Source organism: Grammomys surdaster, unplaced genomic scaffold, assembly GCF_004785775.1.
Source record: "Grammomys surdaster isolate TR1022 unplaced genomic scaffold, NIH_TR_1.0 138, whole genome shotgun sequence".
NCBI lineage: Eukaryota > Metazoa > Chordata > Mammalia > Rodentia > Muridae > Grammomys > Grammomys surdaster.
The window spans coordinates 5,116,917-5,122,546 of record NW_021604596.1 but is presented as its reverse complement, the minus strand read 5'-3'; positions in this window follow the sequence as shown (position 1 = coordinate 5,122,546).

Genomic DNA, 5,630 nt, shown 5'->3' with positions numbered 1-5,630 from the left:
TGATTACTCTTTTCAATTTAGACTACTGTGTGAGTGTGCTTGTGTTTGTTTGTGTGTGTATTGTGATGTGTGTGCATGGGGCAAGTGTGAACGGGTGTGTCCCCTGCATACGCTAGGGGACATTAGGTGTCCTCTACTGCTCTCTACACAATGTCTCTCACTGAATCTGAAGCTCACCTTCCTCCCACCGACCGTCACGAGGTTGGCAGTCAGCAACCCCCCACCACATGAGTCTTCTGATTTTTCCACTTCTCACCCACACCCACAGCACTCAGGTTATAGGCACAGAAGACATACTTGTCTTTTTTGTGTCATACTGGAGATCTAACTCCAGACTGTTGTACTTGCAGAGAAAGAGCTCTTATGTACTAAGGTAAGACACTGAAGCCGTCTCTTCAGCCCCCAAGATTGCTTTTATACCTGCTATCTTAGGAAGCTAGAAAGCTAAACTTTTAGATGTGTTCTAATAAATTTTGCTATTATTTAATTATAGAATTGATGTAGAAAAACAAGATAAGGAAATGTAATTAAATTAACAATAACTAATAATAAAAGGAGACTGCATAGGTCACTGGAAACCTTTTACTTCTCAAGAATAAAATACTTGAGATATGATCCTTAAAACATTCTTCTGGGGACTTTTGGGAGTGTTTCTCCCTTTCTGTTTGAAAAGTAATACACTTTAAGTTGTATGCAACTGAAATACCCTTCATTACAAATGAACAGTCTGGACATACCTGCTAAAATGATAGATGTTCAGCTTGTATGAAGAAGCATTCTGACCCGAGACACAGGAAACACACACAGACACATAGCCACAAAGCTCAAAAGAGGATTTTTATTTGAGATCATTTATTTCAATAACCTTACATTTCGGAGATCTAAAACTCATGCATGGTTTTAGTTATGAATTCATGCAGAATAGCTGACTGGGCCTGAGCTTCTTACAACTTTGTCCCATTACTTAGTGGGGGAAGAAAGGGCTCTTCAACCCACCCATAGGTAACGTGTCCATGAGGAGTAGGAGGTAAGGTGAGTCACTCACCCTAAGAAGATACAGTTAGATTTCCAAATGACCCTGTTGGCAGAAGAAGCAAATAAGAGTAACAACTTTAAGCTGTGTGAAAGTGCATGTTGAAGTGAGAAGCAATGGGCGAGAGTTCAGGGTTAAAAGTGGCAGAGATTATGGAGTCCCAAAGAGATATATAGACCTTGATGACCTCCAGCTACAGAGGTGTCAAGAATGGCCCTGTGGCTGGGGAGAAAGCAAATTGTGACCCCAGAATGCACGAGCAAGAGAAGCAGCCACATGAAGAATTCATGCAGCGTTTCTGGAATGTGTGACTGCATTAATTCAAGGAAAATATGTAGAATTTAGAGAGGGCTTAAAGGGGGCATCTATGATTTTGAGTGGAACAAACACATTTTAAAGCAGAGGACTTTGGACTTAGTTATAGCAAGTTAATTGAGATCAGATGTCAGCCCCGTGTATCCCCAGGAGAGGCAAGCTGGCCTACATTGTGTGAAGGTATTTCTAGCCTGCAAATATTAGCTGCCTGGTTGCTACATTTCAGAAATCCCAACCAGCAAAATGTTATTCATAGCATCACAAAAGAATACAGATAAATCTGATGCAGTTCAATGACTACTATAGACACCAGTATAAAAGAAACCAATTAGCCTCTGAATAAATATCTCTAGTGAAGGAGTGTATACTTCTCATGATGATAATGATGATGACGATGAGGGTGAGGGTGATTCAAGATACGGAAGACATAATGATGACTATGGTGATGATGAAATGATGATGGTGGTGACGTCAATGATTGTGATACATGATAGTGATACAATAATAATGATCATGGTATACAATAGTGATGAGAGTGGTGATAACCATGGTGATCATAATGATGGTGATAATATGTAGTAGTAACAATGTAATGAAGATGATGATAAAATGATGTTATGTTGTGATATGATGATTAAGATACAATGATATAGTAGTGATGATAAGGGAGATGATAGCAGTGGAGACTTTGCTGGTCTTTACAGTTAGGTAGGCAGTTATTATGATCCACACCATTCTGCTAAAAGTCTTAAATCATGATAATATTCAGCTTATGTTTCAATAGGGAAATTGGAACCTACAGTGGTTAGAGCATTTATTATATTAGAAGGACAGATCATTTGCTATGTGAAGACTTACTTTAATGACATTGAAGCCCATGCTCAGAGACACTCCAAGGTCACATGCTGGCAAACCTCGGTTCTGAACACAGATCTATCTGACTTTGGAGCTTGAGTACTCACTCCTTGTCACACAGGTCTCCTGCTGACACTCAAACATGCTGGCCAGGCTCTTTCTCTAACTTTCACTTTGTAGATTACTATTCACTGAAGAATATGGCAGGCTCCTGATAAATATTCATTAACTAAAAATAATTAACTTTATACAATAGCAATCTGGATTATTAAAAAAAAAGTACAATGTGAAAGATACAGAAAGGAAGTATCATGGAAAGCAAATCTAATAAAATAAATTTTCACCTTTACCACATTGTTCCCTAGAAAGGCAAGAGCAACCAGTTCCATTGTAGTTATCTCTGTAGGCTTGAATACATTTTCTCTAAATGTGATCATTGAGTCACTGCCAAATTCCTATTTGGTTTTTGTTACAAAAAGGAAATGGCAAGGGTCCAAAGCCCTCCCCTCTAAAAAGTGAAGAGAAGCCATGGGCAAGCCACATGAGTAACCTTCACCAGAGTACTGTTGTCAGCTGTGAATGTGACCCACTATTTACCTGGGTTCTAACCAAGACCTACAAAATGAGGAACTTAAATGCTTCTCTGGCATCTATTCACCTCTGAGACTGACTTTAAGAGTCTCCATCAGGAAGACTTGCCTTTTGGGAAGAAAGTCATCACAGAGCTTTGAGGAGTCCTGAAGGAAGATGAAGTGGGCTGTGACATTCACAAATATAATTAACAACCTAATAGTGTGTGCATTCAGTTCTGATTGCTGCATAATCACTTGACTAATAGAAAGAAGCTAATTTGCCATTACAGCTGTTGTGAGATTACATTTAAAGGCAAAAATCACAGCATAGGGGGACTGCAGCACTCGATGTTAGCTTTAAAAGAAACCAGTGCTTCCCTCTCATTTCTCCGTTAATAGTTGCTACGAACAGTAAGTAAACACCGAATTAGCATTGAAGTCTTACAGCACCACGGACCATGTGAACACATCGGCCGATTATCACCAGCCTGCTTCAATACCAGAGCCTAGAGACAGTAAGGAAACTTTAACTGTGTCTAGTAATAGAATCAGTCTTTACAGGGACATAAATGCTAAAAATCCCGATCAAAGTATTAAAAATGATCACAAAAATCTCTTCATTTTGTAATTGACAAGGAGAGCAGACCTGTTCAGAGATGTTAGGGGGGAGACACATGCACACCTACTCACCTTCACACATGTAAACACACATCTGCATGTTCATACGTGTGCACATACATGTTGTGAGAGGACAGGTGTATGAAGATACAGATGTGTGCAGGCAGAAGCAGCACCCACCCTTAAGCATCATTCTGCCAAGCACCATCTGACTCTTTTTTTTTCTCACTGGTCTGAAAGTCACCAAATAGGCTACACTGGCTAACCAGTATGCCACAGAATTCAGGTAGCTCTGCCTCTTCAGGATTGAGTTTACCAGCATGTGAAGCCGCAGCCTACTTTTTGATGTAGGTCCCAGGGATTGGACTCAGGTTCTCATGCCTACAGCCAAGCACTTTACACACTAAACCATATCCGAGCCCAGTGTCTTCACATGTTTCTGGGAGTAAAACATCAAGTCACAGGGACTTTGACTAGGGACTTTAAAAATTGAGATGACATGAGAACATAGTTTTCTCCTTAATAATAATCATATGCAATTGTTTTAAAATCATCAGATAATATCTATAAGGCACTGTGGAACCTGGAAATGGATGTCAAAGTATACTTTGAGGTAAAAGGTTCAAATTGCCACTCTGTGGGGCTTTTTGGAAAGTCCCTAGTCAAACCTTCGACACATTAGGGGTTATGATAAGCAGGATGAACATAGTATTATACCTTCATAGATTCATGGATATTACATACATTTACATGATCAATAATGAGTTTTATCTGCATGTATGTATGTGTGTGTATTGGAGGATTATAAGTACATACAATATCTGTATGTATATTGTATATGTGTGTACGTACCTGTGTGTATTTGTGTGTGTATTATATAATGAATATTATAAATAAAGATTACATGAACTGAGCACTGCAAACATTTTGAGTCAAATAATTGCAGCCTGTAAGGAGACTATCCTATACACTATAGATTTACTAACTATTAGAAGCCTGTTCTAATGATCCCTCCTGTCCCACAAAATGTGACAACTAGAAATATCTCCACATAGAATGGTAAACTAGTCTTTGGGTAAGATTAAATGATTAACAGTAACATTAACAATGCATAAGAGTTAGGAGGGACATACCACCACCATGTAATATGTGAGGACAAATTTCTAACTAATTTAAAATGCCTGCATGATAGCCACTAGAATGTTTTCATTCCACCTGAGAAAAATGTTCATCATTGCTATTATTAGAACCTTGAGTTCTGGGGAATCTATTTATAGTGTGAGGTTAACAAGTAAAAGCAAACAATAAAATTCACCCAAAAGCACAGTAGCCCAGCAGTTAAGGGACAACCCAGAACATCGGGAACAGAAGCTAATGCTTACCTAGTGAGATCAAGGAGAAAACAAGCTGAGCTGACTCTGCCGAATCTGTCCCCTAACCTCAGCACTCAAGCACTAATTGATGGCTGACGGCAATACTTTCTATTTTTGACCCTACATAAGAAATATGCCGGCACCATCATTCTTCATTTCAAAAATCATAATCTATCCCCCGATGTCCAAAGTCCATGTGTCTGAATCCACACAGTGAGCTTGCTTTTTCTAACCTGATTTATGATGAATTTTTATGACCTTTAACTCCTTTTTCTCACCTAAATTCTACTCCTTGCCTTTAAAAAATGAGATGGCATGAGAACATAGCTTTCTCCTTAATAATAATCATATTCAATTGTTTTAAAATCATCTGATAATATCTATAAGGTACTGTGGAACCTGGCAATGAATGTCAAAGTACACTTTGAGTTAAAAGGTTCAAATTGCCACTCTGTGGGGCTTTTTGGAAAGTCCCTAGGCAGTTATTAAGATATAGGCAGTTATGTTAACACTGCCAACCTTGTGTCTTGCAATCAACAAACCAAAGATTTGTGTTCTGGGGGGGGTGGTCAGTAAGACATCACACACTTCACAGGCTGTGGCTGTGGGATTAGAGGAACCAGTGCTAAGCTTATATTTCTCCCTGGCCAAACCAGCATAAAGTCAAACCTCTGTCTCTAAGTTCCCATGTTTACTCATATTAATTTTCCTTTCATATATGCTCAATACTCTACTTTTGCTGTCAATATGAATAGGGGATTGAATGACCCTTCCTCTCAATAGTGGAATCTAAGAAAACAAATTCTGTTCTAGGAAGAATGATGTGAAGTAGAATAAGTCTTACTAGGGAGATTGCTGAGAGTA